Genomic DNA, 17,474 nt, shown 5'->3' with positions numbered 1-17,474 from the left:
AATTAGAAATAATATAATTTATTTTCATTTTTTATAAAATTAAAATATCAAATTCTAAAATCTAAGTTATTTAGACTAAATCATATAAATTTTTTATTCTTTTAAAATTACTAAAATTAATTTAAATATAAAAAATTACTCAATAATTATAAAATTAAATAAAATTTTTAGTTTAACTATCAAAATTTGGTTTAATTACTTTTAATAAAATAATTTATAAAAATAATAAAATAAAAGTAGTATAGTAATTAAAAATAAATTTTAATTTAATAATAATTATATAAAAATATTATTTAATTATAAATTTTTAAATTATTTTTAAAAATAAATAGTCTAATTTTAAGAATTAGAGATAATTAAACTAATTATTCTTGAAATATCATTTTATTATTAATTTATAAATTATTTTCAAATAAACACTAATTAAGATAAAATTAGAGATAATTAAATTAATTTTTTTTATTTATAAAACTTAAAATATTGAATTTAAAAATCTCAAATATTTAAATCAAATCATATAAAATTTTTATATTTTTTTCAATTACTAAAATTTTAAATTATAAATAAGTAAATACCACGTTCAATATAAAAATTTTTAAAAATTTATTTTGAACAAATATAATAATCATAAATGACTTATTATTTAATTTTTAAAATAATTTTAAACTCAAGTATCATTAATTTGAGTTAAATATTCTGAGTGAAATAAATTTTTGAATATGAAATCTTAAATAAATATAATAATTCATAAATAATTCATTATGGTAATTTTCAAAAATTCGAAGTCTTACATTTAATATGTTTAAATAAATTTTTTTATTAGTTACAAAAATCTTTGAATTTTGTGACAAATAAAGAATTTGTTACAAAAATAGTGCATTTTGTGACAAATTAATTTTCTGTTACAAAACATTATAATATTTTGCAACAAAACAACAATTTGATACGAAAGCCAACATAATTTGTAACAAAAAAAATCACATTGTTACAAAATATTTTTATTTTGTAACAATAACTAATCATTATTACGAAAAAAATCATAATTTGTAACCATTTTAAATTTGATACAAATTTTTTGTTACAAATGCTCCATTTTCTTGTATTGATAATAGACATAAATATAAGAATAAATTTAAAAATTATTAATGTATGAGATTATATTAGACTTTTTAAATTTCAATAAGCAAAAACTAACTTTAAAAAGTTCCATCTTAAGTGTTTTCAAATTCATTTATATCTTTTAAAAATTACAAATATAAGTACATGACCTTTTTTACTTACCAAATACAAAATAAAAAGTTTGTGCAAGCTTTTTCAAAAAACTTTACAAAATCAAGTTAAAAAAGTCTAATTATAATATGAATACTATTTTTTCTTATTTAAACTAACAAAACTTTATTTTAGAAATTTAAAGTTATATCTACCAAATCTGACGTAGTACACACCCTATTGCATCGTCTTTTTCTTCTTTCTCTTCCTTCTTCTACATCTTTTTCTTTTTCTCCGTTCTCTTCATCTGCATCATCATCATTGTTCTATTTTCCTTCTCTCTCTCTCAAAAGAGAACAAGAAGAAGAAAAATAAAAAAATGCATAACAAAAAGAAGAGATATGAAATATGGACATGTCACTGAGTTGTTATGTCCATATATCGGACACATTTTTAATACGACATTCGTCCAACACGAATGTCTTTTATGTCCAACCATACTTTAATAAAAAAAATGTTTAAAAAAAGAGATAACAGCAAAAAAAATGAAGGAAGCCAACATTTAGTTGTTTTAGACTTTTAACTAGAAATTATGGTTGGTCTAATTTTTGTTTGGCTCAGTACAAAAAAAAAATAAACTCTAATTGTTAATTACATTTTAAACAGACAAATTACTGCATGTCTTGTCAATTATCAATCAACGTATGACAATTTTTGGACTTGGACTTGCAAAAGCAACATGTAAGTCACCACTTGTCACTTAAAAACTAAGCCACATCATTTTTATAGGTATAGATATTTTTATTAATCTGATCTATATCATAGCATTCTTGTATGTATTCATTATAACTATCTTAAACTTTCATCAAAACCTTAAAATCATCTATGAAAGATACTACATGCCAAAAGAGTAGGTCAATTTCAACGATCCTAATCTGCTAACAAAATTGACGAACAAAAAAAAATCTAATTTATTGTTAGCAATTTTTTTATTTGGTTTATCACAGTTGAGACTCTTCGAGACTAAAGAGAGAGAGAACTACTTGAGTATTCAAGAATCACTATAGGTGGTAGTGCTGCACACGGATCAGATCGGATATGATCGAATTTTCAATGCAATATACAAATTTATTGGATCGGATCAAATATCTACAATTTTTATGCTCGGATCCAATCCGATCTGCATATTTATATTTATATTTATCCGCATATTTATTTTGCAAATTGGATCGGATATAAGAAACATCCGAAAATTAGAACTAAAACTATTTAAATCTATTTTTTTTAAATAACAAAAGCTTAAACCATTATAGCATCACCTCAAAAATCATATATGATCATTAATATCTATTTGTTAAAAATAAAAAGAAATCATAATAGCAGCAACTCAAATCTTTTAATAACTAAACAACTAAAATTATTTTTTTCAAAAAAATAAACTTATGAACAACAGCTCATCCTCATAACAAAAAAATAATTTTTTTCACTATAACAATTTTCATATAAAAAATTAACCAAAAAATTTACTTGATGAACAAAGCATTCCACAACAACAAAACAACACCAGGTAGCTCTAGCAATAAGAGAAGACAATGAATACAACAACGACAGAGGAGCACCACAGCAGCACCAGTCATATCTCAAAAGAAACCAGGTAGCTCTAGCAAGAACAGAGGACGATGAAGGCGAGAAAAGAGGCGAAAAGACGGCGCAACGGCAACTAGGATGGGTGACGAGGAAGAGAAGAGAAGACAACTGCGAGACGACAATTCAACGCAATTGCGAGATGGCGAGGCTGAGAGACGACAAGGAGACGCGGCTGCAAGACCGTGAATGGATGAAGAAGTAGTGATCATTGGTGATGGTCACTGATGAGCATATTAGAGTTTGAGAGGTCTGAGAAGTGAGATTGTGAAAAGAACAAAGGGAGGGAGACGAGTGAGAGAAATGCACAAGGAGTGCACAACTCTAAAATAAAATGTTTATGGAATTACAGGTAAGGTTTCTGATTTTTTAAGTTAGCTATATATATATATATATATATATATATATATATATATATTATTCAATTATATATTTATTTATTAAGTGTGTGGATCTGCGGATCGGATCCACCAATCTAGGTGCGATATCCGCGATCTGATCCTCTTATAGTGCGGATCGGATAATATCTGCATATTACGTATCAGATGTGGATAAATACCGCGGATCTGTGAATATTATCCGATCCATGTTCAGTCCTAATGGGTGGTTCATATTCAAGTTTAGTATAGCTCCAGATCACGTTCGCAATCTTTGGTGGCATTTGTTTAAGGTAGTTAAGTGTTTCTTTTTCTTAGTTCAAATTATAAACTTCTGTCAATTTGCAAAACATTTAACTTTTTTATGTTTGATATTGCACGACCACTTTAAGCTCATCTAGGGTGAGGAGTAGAAGATGTACATTATTTAGTGGGTGAGAGCCGCCAAGTGCCTCTGCGAGATGCTTTTGGACATCCACAACAAGGGTGCTCTTGCAGACTAGACCCTGGACAATATCTTCGCCCAGCTCAAGGAGTAATGTAACATATAGAATTATCAGGTGATCCAGACTATGAAGCGGGTTTGTTGAGCATCCGAGACCGGAAGATATATCCACACTCGGGGATCCACCACCTACTGGGCAATAGAGAAGAAGATAGTTCGTATACATTAATTGTTTAATTGTGTCACTCATGTGTTTACTTTATTATTCATAAATATGATATATAATGACTTTCTATTTTTCTAAATTGTATTGTCAGGACGGCAAGCTGGGTCACACCCCACTCAAAGAGAGATATTCGAGAGAATGCACACGAGCAAGGAAGATTGCTCCTGGTGGGTTGACTGACGCTCCGAGGATACTGTTGTAAGTTATTTAAACCCTTATAGATATTCAAATTATGGTTTATATTTAAATAGTATTAAACCTTCTTTGATATGAAATCAACGCCTATTCGAGGAGACCATGACCAGGACCCACGAGGAGCATGCATATCAGATCGCTCAAGGGGCCCAAAGCCGACACCCATCAAGGAGGATGCATTTTGGACGGAGATTACAGGCGGACTCAAGTGAGGCAGGGATATAGGGACAGACGTGTCTCCACCACTACTACTCCACATTTCTCTAATATTGAGTCTACTGTCAATGGACTTGTGCATATAAGGGAGAAAGTGATCGTGCTCAACAAGGAGCAGCAATAGGACTTGCATACTACATGATGAAATACGCAGAGCTGGAGGCACACTATCAGCAAGAGCTGGAGGAATGGACGCGTGCTCGCACACTATCAGCAAGAGCAGGAAGAGTGGACGCATGCTTATCAAAGGTAGAAAGGGAAGATCAACGCCCTCCAGTAGACCGTCCACACCTAAACTCCAATCTCGACAAGTGGAAGAACATTGTCATCGACATGTACTCCTATATGCAGAAAATGTCAGTGAGTAGCTCATCCAGTGGTGCACCACCCATGCCTCCTCTATCGCCTCCACCTTGTTGTTCATCTCATCCTTGGCCATCGACGCCACTACCATCACCATCACAATAGCAGGGAGATGATGATCAGTAGGGGATGATGATGCCAACTTCATCTTGGACAATTACTTCTAGTTAAGATCTTAATTAATTCTGATAATATTTTCAGTTTTCATGACATTTTTTATTTATTTTATTTCATTGTATTTGAATTTGCAATAAGGTTGTACATTTACTATTTGTTCAGTTTTGAATAATTATTATTTTATATTATTAATTGGTTTCAAATTTTATTTAAATATTTGAATGAGATAACAAATGTTTGAATTTAGAAATACTAACTATTCCGAAGGTTACCTGAAATGTTGATTTGGGTATGAGCGTGAGGCTCAGACTCTTTCTAGGGCAACATCTGACTTGTTCTCGTGTCGAGGTGCCACCGTCTGAGTTCCTCGTGAGGAGGTGGGGGTGGTACCTGCAAGAGACTCTGATGCTTAAGTCACTAAGGGCTTTAGGTAGGTTTTTAGTAGATTAGAACGTGAATATACCTGAGGGGTGTTAGTGTATGTATAACAGAGCCAATAACCACCTTTTTAGGTAGATGACCGTTCCCTTGATCTTCAAAGTTTATTGGGGGTCTATCTTTTAGGTAAGATAGAGATAATAGGAGAGATTTAGGAAGGCAGTTACTTATTTGAATAAGTAACTCTTGGTTCTTGTCGACGTGTCCGACCTCTTTAAAGAGGTCGGGTAAATGGTGGAGACCACCCTTTTTGGGTGGGCCTTTTTGTCTTTGTTGGACATGGCTCTATGTTTTGGGCTATGTTTTCGGGTTCAAGTATTCTGTGGCTTTAGTTTTTGTTCTCAAGTACGCTGCTTTCAAGAGGTGGGGTACTCGACGTGTTTTGAAATTTTGAACCTCACCACTTTGAATGCGAGGAAAACGTTACGTGGTAGTTTCCTTGGAATCCGTGCATAGCTTTAAAGAGGAGTGTGAAATGACTATTTTGCCCTTTCTCTCTTATAAAATGCTTCATGCTCTCCTTCTTCTCCCTTTTTCATTTCTGAAAACGCTCCATTTGCCTCCTTTATCGCAAAAAGCTCCTTCAATTTTTTCTTTGTTTCTTGCTTCATAACTGTTTTCAGTTCCAAGATTTCTCCATCTTGATCCCTTTGAAGATTTCTCTGACACTTTGAAGAGGAGCATGTGAGTTTTGCTGTGTTGACGTGCCCCTTCGTTTTTGAGTTTCATCAAGGTTGGTGTTTTTACTTCTTTTTGTTTGTTGTTTTGACTATTCCTGGGTTGAATGCTACTCTGATGGGTAATGAATTTTGTTTTTGTGTTGCCGCTACCTGTGTCTTGAGGTTTCTTTAATAATTTTTGAACCTTTACTGCTTTGTTTATCGCTAAGAAACCCTTTTGAATCCATTATGTCGTTTGGTATTAATGTTATATACCCCTCGATGATGTTGAAGCAGACGAGGGAGACGACACTCATCCATGTCCCCTACTCTTCCTCCTCCATAAACCATGGCAGGCATAGAGCCTGCAGAGCAAGGTCATCGTACAACATCTAAACAAACTGAAACGACAGTTGTTAAATAAATAAATATTTGATATCTCAATAGGTAATTATTATTTGTTATAAATGTTTAATTAAAAAGTACATGAATCAATATATAAAAATAGAAGTCAATATCTAATGTCCATGTACTAATAAAGTCAATAATCTTTAAAATTATTTATTTCAATAAATTAAATATTTATTTAATTTATTTAAATAACAAAGCCTATCTAAAAGGCTAAATTCTGTAATTAGGTTTCAATGCATTTACTATATATAACTACCCTGCTTAGCTATATGCAATCCCAAATCGAAGAAAAACTGGAATCAAAAGGAACTACCAGGGAATAAAATCGTAGTGCTAACATCGTCCATCTGTAACTGGTCTAGCGATAGACGTCATTGGAGAACCCTTGTCTCGTGTTGGTCCCTGTTCTGCTGCATCAACCCTATCAACCTGTCACCGGTTACAATAATAACACGAGTTCAATTTATGGAATGTCATAACGAGTTACAAATTCAAAACATAAGCAAGACATAAACAATTGTTACCTCGCAGCCATAGGATAAATGAAAACATGTCGGTCAGGTGGATACCACCGAAAAAATCTCTGGTATATCCAGGACATCAACAGTGGAGTGTAGCCGGTAATGTCTATCGTGCCTCGGTGTGCTGCAGAGCACAACAAATGGTACGACAGACATCGCCGGCTGATGGACAAGGTTGTTCGACTTGTCCATCATTAGGTACCCCCCGATTAGTAACAAGATCTAACACCTCGCATACTGTCAGAATGTCTCTGTATCGTCCGTCCGTGGCATATGGCGGACACGGTCCTGTAGCCATGTAAGCTTCAGCGAGAATGACTCCTTCCTCTGTGTCCCCTGCTGTGGAAGCACTGGAGGCCTGGCACCGAGCAGTTGCACCACCAATTATCAAACTTGGATAGTTAATAACTAAATTAATAAATTAAGAAACGTATAACCAATAAGCTAACTTCAACGATTCGAAAACATCTACCCCAGCATTTAATCTCTAAATTAATAATTATGTAGTTAACAACTTAATTACAGAAAAATGATAACCACATTCCTAGCATTATTAAATACTATCAGTGACCTGTTCCTAACGATACAAATTGTATTCTAGTTTTTGGCAAGTATCCTAACTAGGGGTGTTCGTGGTGCGGTTTGGTTCGGTTTTTGAGGGAAAAGTCATCCGATTCGATCGTCTAATTTAATTACGGTTCGGTTTGGTTCGGTTTTTTTGTCAAGGCCATCCGAACTAAACCAAACCAATTAAAACCGGTTTGGCTTGGTTCGGTTTGTTTGGTTTTTTCAATCAATTCAAGAAAAATACTACCATACTATTTTGCAAAGTCATAACATTGAAATCGACAAACACAAATACACAATAGCTAACAAAGTCTTGATCTAATGAAATTTAATGACAAAAGAATTCAAATACGACAATTAAAGAAGTTTAATAGTTCAACAGTCAACACAACTGAACAAGTTGGATACAAGTATATGTCTGTCCCCACTACTATCTAGTTCACATCATATCTATTTCTTAATATATCCTTTCTTCTATGTACTTTAGTAATGTGTGGGCTCCTAACATAATCTTTTTCATCCAAGGATCAGACTATATATAATAGTATTGGCTGTCTTTTTAGAAAGTACATCAGATAGTTTCAATAATAAGTAGTTATCTAGACACATAAAAGATTTCTTAACACATGCAACACACACATAAGTAAAAAGTACTTTGAGTTAAATTTTAAGCTTCCTCTTACCTAGACGAATGCACCAGCTTGAATAATGAAGATCAACTCGTTTAGGTTTGTTGTGCCTTGGCATAGACGGACAAGGGACACCCTAAACAAATTGATATAAGAGATTAGAAATATAATATAAATTCTCAATCCCAAAAGAATGAGAAATCATATCTAGCTAAGAATAAGATCATTATCATATTTAGCTACAAGCTATTCCATGTCAAGGGAAATGACTTATTGAATCCCAATAACTTCACTTTAATATTGCTACGAGGTTGAGTAAACAATAAGGCAGCACACTTCACAATATTAGTGACATGGATTTCAAGTCTCTCCGTACTGATGAAGTTATAAAAAATTAGTGTGTAAATATTTGCAGACAAGGGAAGAGAAAGGAAAATGGTATGTTTTGACATAAATTATGTTTCTAGAATGGATAATCAAGATGAATCAACATAAATTTTTTATGACAATAAGACAATGATTCTTTTGAGCTGAAGTATCCTAGAAACTTGATAATAGTCAAATTTTCAACTAAAAAACTGAAAGCTAAATTGCAACATCACAAGTCTTTGTTACAAAGCCATCACCATTTCACACTATTAGACAACAGAGAAAACATTTACAAACCTTTGTTACACAGTAGTAAGCTTGTCCAGCATCCCAAATTCTTCTACCAATGATATATTCTCTATCACTGCAAAAGAAGAAGGAGAACTGCAGCAAGCGAGAATTGCAATTCGCAACACATTAGAATATGCCAAAGGCAGTTGCAAGAAACATCTAAATCCAAAAGGAAGTTGAGATTGACTCCGGTGTCCAGTACTTACCTTGCGAACCCAATGCACCATCATAGTCCCAGTAACAGGGCATTCTTGTAAGGTTGAAGCATGTATAAGCATGTCATCCCACTTCAACCGATACTCGTCATCCCACAAGAAATCCCTCAACAGCTCCATATTGACTTGGGAGGAGGGCTGGGTGGGAGACTGGGAGGTGCTGAGTTGAACTGATGATCGTGGCCAGAACCCAGAAATGCTGCTGGCCTGCTAGGTCAATGGGTGGCGTGCTGGGCTGAAGAGGAAGGCTTCGCGGTGGTGGGACTTGGGAGGATCTCTGCTCTGTCCGTGAAGAGGAAGGCTTCGACGTTGGGATTCGAGGAAGGCTTCACGGTGGTGGGACTTAGGAGGAACGTGGGTGTCGCAGGTGTGGAGATTCAACGACGTGGGTGGCTGGCTCCGTGGCTGGGTGGTGGGTGCGCAGAGGGAGAGATTTGGAGAAGAGAGAGCTACTGAGTACTAAGCTAGGTTTCGATTGGGGATTTGGGGGTTAGGGACGCTGGACACACACTCGCGCAGCATTGCAGCAGCACTCATTTCATTCGTTTGGGGGGTGGGGGTGGGGGTAATTTTTAGGGGTTTTTGCCGAATCGGTTTGGTTCGGTTCGATTCGGTTAGGGTTTTCATGGTCAAAACCGAAAATCGAACCGAACCGTAAAAAAACAGCAAAACTTGTTTTTTTTTTCAGTTTTTTCGGTTATCGATTTGTTCAGTTTTCGGTTATTTCGGTTCGGTTCGTTGGTTTAGTTCGGTCCGGATCGATTTTGAACACCCCTAATCCTAACCATGACTATACATATACGGGATAACATAAAGGTCAAGATAAAATAACTAACCACAAAGTCGGCTGCTCCGGCATAGTGCCATGTCGTATTCAGCCTGTTGATATTTGGATCACTGCACGCGTCATATGCGTCTTACTCAATAATATGGTCAAAAAGAGATAGAAGAGAGGAGAAAGTGGAGGAAAAGGTTGAAATGGGGCTCAGAACGTCGTTGTAAACGACATCTATATATAGGTGTGACCCAACCTTATCTCGTTTACAGTGTAAACAAGATAAGTTTGCACATATCTTATTTACGGTAAACTAGATATGCACGTGTCATGCGCACTTACTTATCTTGTTTACAATATGAACGAGATAAGTAATCCCACCCATTTTTGTAATCATTTTTAAAAGTATTTGTTTTAGTAAATAAAACATTTATTTAATTTATTTAAATAAAAAATCCATAATTTTTCCCACGTTTTAATTTATTGTATTATTATTTTTTATTATTACCAATCGCTCGAAGCCATTAGTAATATCTGTCGAATTTTTCGAACACTCGATTTTTTCACGCGCTGTCAGTAAAATTAGCATGAGTTGTAGTGATATTAGGTCTTTCATCTATGACGATGCAAACTGTACCAACAAGTGATAAGCATAGGCATTATTGCATGAGTGATCCTCAGCTACTAGATAGTGGAAAATACAAAAAGAAAATATCATAGATGAAAAATAATAAAAACATGAATTATAACTGATCCGTTGGCTATAACTCGGATCAGGTAAAATTATAAATTGGAATCTGTTTAAAACTAAATAAACATGGCTACATCAGGAGTACGTAGAGTACGTGTTTTGCTCTCCTAACGGGCACATCACTAAAGAGAAGTTACCACATAAATAGGCTAACATCCTCAATAACTCCACAATATTAGGCCTACTGGGTAACCGTCTTCAACACAATAATTCTATAAATACAAAACTTCAACTACGCAAAGAGGTATGTTATTCATTCTAAATAACTTCATATTCATCTTCTACTCTTACTAAGTTGAGCGTTGGAGTGTCTTTGCAGGTGCCCGCCACCGTTCTTGGAGAAAGCCGACATATCATCCATTTTGTCTAAGGAAAAGCGAGTCCGAATATTGGAAAAACGAGTTATACCTTGGAATCGGTTATTCACGCAAGAACATTTGGCGCCCATCGTGGGACAGAGTTTATTTAACCTCACTATCACTTTTTTTTTTGTCCGATTTTTGCAAGTTTTAATCGATGGCAGAAAAATAAAAGAAACAAGGTGATAAGAAGGATCAGAAAAGTCCTGACAACAACAACAGCGGTGATGACCACATCTCGGGAATAACAATCGTGGTAGTAGTAACTCCAAACCCATCAACAAAGAAAACAAATTCTGCTAAATGCTTTCGTAACCGTGTCTAATGGTATATAATTTTAGCTAAATATAAAATATTTTCGTTTTCCATATTTTTATTAGAAATTCTGAGTTAGCACAATGATGCAAGTATTTGATCAAATAAATCGAATTTATTATTTCTGATATACAACAAAGAATCGAATCACATATGAATCTAAGCCAACTTGTAACGAATTTCTCTCATTTTTGTTTACATTATTATTGCTATAGTTACTATTTTTTCCTGATTACTCAGTGATAGTCCATATTATTTTATTCAAGTTTTTTTCTTTTCATTTTCTTCAATTACTTTGCCTCCGGAATAAGGGGATTCAGTTTTAACTTTAGTCGGCGAATTCAAAATGTGTTTACAATTAAAAAAATAACTTGGAAGATAATTATAAGGCAAGTAACCTCAATGTATCAAACTAACATGTTTTATACTATGGAGAAACAATGCATACGCATGACCTAACCTGCTTATATAATTTCTTTACTTTAATTTTCAATACGACATGACCTCTTATAAGGTAAACATCAACCACTTTACTTTTACATATCTTACCATTTTATATACCAATATGCTATACATCGTCGTGAATTAGCAGCCTGTATCTAACCAACTTGGGTTGGTTGAGTGGTCAGCTCACTCGTCCGCTTTAGCAAGTGTCGGGGGTTCGAATCCCGCCTTGTACATGCAGCAACCCATTGGCCAGCGGTAGACCCTTAAATGGAGCTCAGATCCGTGATGGATTAGTCCTTGACCTGTTGGGTTGGGGAATACAGTGGATAACCAAAAAAAAAAAAAATTAGCAGCCTGTATCTCATTTTCGATTGACTTTCCTTAAGCATATCTAACACTATTATTTTTACTATACATTTCTGCACCCTGTTCTATTTACAGGACAACACAATCACACCGATAAAAAAAATCAGGCAATGCTATAGACCATCTCACCAAAACAACCCCGCAGCAACACCACCAGACGGACTATAACTTGGACAACTTACACCTAGCATAAGCCAACTTTTCAAATCAACATATAAGACTAGTCTAAGAGTGCATTACAGATAAACTCATAAGTCAAAACACGGTGATGTTCTACTCTTCCATTAATAATTTTTATTCCTCTACTTCCAATATTATCTATTAAATTTCATTCATTATTATTCATTGATCTATAACTATCTTATGCATAATCGATCAAAATAAATTGCTCTACCACGAATCTTCAAAATCACATACATTCAACTCACCAAATCTCCGATCGAGATATACTCCTTTATAAAGCGTTCAGATTACCAAGTCATTTACCATCAATTTTTTCGTACAAACACAAACTTAAACTTCAAATGATTAGATCCCAAAAGCAAAATACAAATCAATCAATATCAAGTAAAAATACCCAAGGGATATACTAATCCAATATTCAAATCCAATTTTCCTTACCGAATTATAATTCGACTTTTAAGCAATCACGACTATTACTCCTCTATTCTCTGATAAATAATTTTAAATACTATCCACAAACAAATATTCCAATAATTTAAACAAATACTTACAATCGACTACTGATCTTGTGCTCGATTAGTACCAATTTTCAAACCACGACAAATGGCTCAATCAACTAATCAAAATCAAGCTATACTTCGGTTTTCAAACTACTAAGCCATCTATCATTTCAAACAAACCGGTATATGATGACCGACCTATTAGCTCAACAACAGAATGCAATGAAAGGCAAATGACCAAAATTAAATTACTAAGTCATTTCTACCTTGGTAAAATTATGTATATGCATAATCTAGTTTGCTTATATAGATTTTTTATATCAAATTTTAATACATCATAGCTTCTTACAAGGTATTCACTACTCTATATACTCGAATTGATTTACATTATTTATGTATCTTATCATTTCATATATCGAAATCAATTAATTAATCAATCCGAAAAAAAAAAAGACTTTTTACCAATCCTAAAACAAACTTAATTAGCAATTATCTTAATTAGCAATTATCGTTACTTGATATCAGTGATTGGCTCACCCCTTTAATTTTATTTTCCTATTTTACAATAATTTATACATGTTTACTTTCAACACATTTTATTTATGTTATAACATCTTTATTATTTACTCAATATTTAATAATTAATTATTTTGAGCAAGAAATTTGTCAATAAGTTGTTGTGTATTGAAAAAATTCTCAAAACAATTGATCATTATATCCTCAGATCATACAATCGATTCCGTCAACGAATATATATTTTCGAACTTTTCAGCTTGCGTCAATCAAATACTATATGCATGCCATGAAAAATTGTTCTCGGAAAAGTATCCCCACACAATTATATTGATCGAACAACTCTTACCTTTCAATTGGTTTTTGAATAAATGTCGACTAACTGACTAAGTTTTGGCGCTACCACTCATTCCGATTTATAGATAGACATAACTATCTCACTTTCTAATCTTTTTTACCCATCTTTATTTATTTGTTTATCTATTTCATCTGTTCGATCATTTACACTCTTTCAATATAACTTTTTCACTACCAATTTTTCCTTTTTTTTTTAATTTAACAAGTTGAGCTTGGGACTGCTATAATCACAATTCTGATTTATAGGTTAGAAACTCAACCCGTTTAATTGAAAACTTTGACCGGTCAAGCTTGGGGATATGATCCGTTGACTATATAATCTGACTCAGGTAAAGCTATAAATCGAAATCTGCTTAAAACTAAATAAACACGTGCTACATCAGGGAGTAGGGAGTACGTGGAGTATGTGTTTTGCTCTCTGCACATCACTAAAGAGTAGTTACCACATAAATAGGCTAATATCCTCAACAACTCTATAATATTAGGCCCATTGGGTAACTGTCTTCAACGCAATACTTCTATAAATACAAAACTTCAACTACACAAAAAGGTACTTTATTCAGAATGAATAACTTCATATTCATCTTCTACTCTTACTAATTTGAGCATTGAAGTGCTTTGCAGATGTCCACCGCCGGAGAAAGCTAAAAAAAAATGAGTCCAAATATCGAAAAAACGAGCTATACCTTGAAATCGGTTATTCACAGAGAAATAATAACCATCTTTAATTTTCATCAAAACCTTAAAATCATTGATGAACGATGCTATATGCCAAAAATGTAGGTCAACTTCAACGATCCTAATAATTTGCTAACCAAATTGCTGGACAGAAAAAAAAAAAAAAAAAAAAAACATCTAGTGTCATGTTAGCACTTTGAACAGAATATTAGGTCCATCATCTATTCATCTATGACGATGCAAACTGTACCAACGAGTGATAGGCATAGGCATTATTGCATGAGTGATCCTCAAACTACGACTAGAGAGTGGAAAAATACAAAGAGAAATGATATCATACATGCATAACCTTTTTTACTATGGAATACACACAGAAATGATATCATAGATTCTAGAACCTCATTCTTTATAATATAGGATACGTTTAAAAAAGTGTTTTATGATTCTAGGTGTTTGAGATCTACTAAAAACATTTTGAAAGCATGGTACACTTGAAATGCCTCCTATAATATACTATACAAGATACTACTGCATTGTATATTAAAAGGAGTAGATCTGTGCAATCATATGTGCCGAAGACATTATTAGTTGGTGGGTTGGTGCACATTTAACTAAATCATAGACCTAACAAAAACTCTTTATATAGAAATGACAGCACAAAAACACAGGTAGATAATCATATTGGGGAATCACGCACACGCCCTATAGTCAACGTAACTTGTGGTATGCATAAAACCAAAACAGAAGAATGGCTGAATGGCATGTACCAGACTACAGATAAGATTTCACGGTTTGAGTTACTGTGTATCCTTATCAATTATCAGCAGGGTTCCAGCACTTTCCAACTCGTAGTTTTAGTGGGCCTATAAAGCGTAAGTAAGTTCTTTCTTGAAAACTCTTTCTGCACATGGACGTAGTCATCGGTCAGATTAAATATGACAAATGCTTATTGATACGAAAGAATTTTTGTTACCTAAACTATTTACGAAGATATAATATTTTTGCAATTTTTAATGCAAATATACTAATGTATTTTAATTGGTCAATTCCTTTGTGTTTTGTCAATTTTCTTCTTGTTCTTCTTCTTCTCATACTCTATATTACTAATGCTGTTAAAATATAAGAATTTTATAGTTGAAATAGAAGCCATGCTAAATAGAAGTGATAGAAGGGATAGAATAAGTGTTAATACAAAATATGACAATTCGAATGTTGATAGAACATTATTTTGCCACTAAAAGCACAATCATGTCCCAATAGGAGCAAATGAGCAATGGACCCCTACACTGCAGATATTTTTCTAATGCCTCGCCAAATCTAGTTAATATATGGCTTAACTTCAGAGCTGTAGCTTTAAGGTTTTCGTCTTTCAGTATCACAACCAAGTAGAAGTATAGTGCACCAAAAAAATTGGGTTGGTAAAAGAAAAAGAAAATAAATCATTGGGAACAAGAAACATCTTTTGTTTGTTGTTTTGCTTTAAGAATCATCTGCAACAACTTTTCGAACTACAGTGATCAAATATCCCATAATTATTATTAATGCCAAGGGCATACCTTCTGAATCCTGATTGCTTCCCAACATTTTTCAATGCAACAACAACACTAACTAACAATGATACCGAGAGTGACAAAGTTCAAAAGTATACCCATTTTTACTTTCCATTTTGATGTCACGCAAGGTATAATATAAGAATCACTGTTAAATTTGTAAATAACTCTTTCCATCAATTAACAAAAAGTACGTATAACGAACGATAATCAATGTGAATTGTACCAAGGTTCCATGATTGAAAGAAAGATAATAAATATGATTGCACAATTTAAGGTGTAAATTCATAAGCTGAACAATTGAAGAGAGAGCGAAATCAAATCAAACCGAGAAAGATAATCAAATTAAAAGTGAAACAGAGATTGATATCAAAATCATGACGATGATGTAAATGTCACAAACTAGAAAAGACCTAATTATGATTATTCAGTGGTCAATGCCTCTCTAATGTCTCTACCATGTACAATCCTATTCTGAGAGTGTGGATTTGGCTGCGAGGTTGGTCCACTATTCACGCTGGAAAAACAACTCTGAGATCTCCCAAGTCTTCTTCCACCGCCACTACCTCTCGGCGACGAAGAAGAAGAAGATGAATCCAGAGACCTCAGAAGGAGTTGCTTCATTGCAAGGATCAAATCCTGAGGGCCCGAACTCGAACTCGAAGACCTGAATTCTTGGAAGAAGCTTACGTGGCGCTTCAGCGCCTCATCGGTGCTCATGTCCCTCCGAGACTTCAACGTTTCTTCCTTAACCGCCTCCGCGCACAGTCCACATATCCACCGACCTTCGTACCTCTCCCGCACGCGGTCGATGTAGCGCGGCGTGCACTCCTCCGTCAGCCCGCAGCAGTAGCATTTCACGGACGACACTGCCTCCACCGCTGCCGCGGCCGTTGTCTCGGCCGCCGACATACACTTCGTTTCTCTCAGAATTTTATTATTATTGCCGCTGCTGGCTAGCTTGATATGAATGCTCTGAACCTGATTATTCTCATATATAAGGAAAAGGAGAATTAAGCCAAGTATGGTTATTAATGGCTTTTTAAAATTGCAAAGGTTTTGAAATTTTCAGAGTGAGAGAGAGGGAGAGAAGAGATTACTAAAAGTGAAGGCTATTTAATTTTGTATCCGTAACCGTCAGGTACCTGAAATTTCTCTAATGAAATTCAATAAGAAAGATACTCATAGATTTATACCTTCGATTCTTTGAGGAATAATATCTAAAATGGTATGTAAGTTGTACTTGTGTCCTTTTATCATTGCTTCTTCTCCCACTGAACCTCTTCTACTTTGTGCCCAACAAAAAACACTACAACAAAAAACACTACAGCAACTACTTCAAATGGAGTGTGACACATTTCACACCCTTAGTTGGCTCTATTTCATTTTTGGAATCCAATCCCCTCCATTTGTGAACGACCTCTGTATAATTAACTATGTATAAAGAAAATCAAGTATTAGATTAATTACTTTGTAGTATAGAAGTAGAACTGTAAAACTAAAAATAAAGAATAGAATCTAGATCCGAGTGTATGAGAGGATTGGCGCTGATCAACACATAGATACGGGAGTATAGAAATATTTTTATAGTGCTAAGTCTAGACACGGATCTTTGTTCCTATGATTTTAATTTCTGTATTTTTCTCATAAATTTATGTGAAAATGGAAAGAAATATTCTTTTATTAATTATATGGTTATCTTTTCTTATAATATTAAGAATTTAATTTTGATGTGCGGTCGATATAAAATAATTTTACATGTATATCTAATTATGTAATATCAGAAAA

At 33.9% G+C, this 17,474-nt stretch overlaps 1 long non-coding RNA gene across 1 annotated transcript; it reads right to left on the bottom strand.

Moving 5' to 3' along the window:
- Positions 1-16,003: 16,003 nt before the first annotated feature.
- Positions 16,004-17,244, bottom strand: LOC112786227 (uncharacterized). The gene is made up of 2 exons (XR_011878986.1): positions 16,883-17,244; positions 16,004-16,667 (listed from the first exon to the last, which is right to left on the bottom strand). It is a non-coding gene; the product is annotated as an uncharacterized lncRNA (long non-coding RNA).
- Positions 17,245-17,474: the final 230 nt, after the last annotated feature.

The sequence above is a fragment of the Arachis hypogaea genome, chromosome 20 (genome assembly GCF_003086295.3).
Source record: "Arachis hypogaea cultivar Tifrunner chromosome 20, arahy.Tifrunner.gnm2.J5K5, whole genome shotgun sequence".
Taxonomy (NCBI): domain Eukaryota; kingdom Viridiplantae; phylum Streptophyta; class Magnoliopsida; order Fabales; family Fabaceae; genus Arachis; species Arachis hypogaea.
This window is presented reverse-complemented; position numbering and strand designations above follow the sequence as displayed.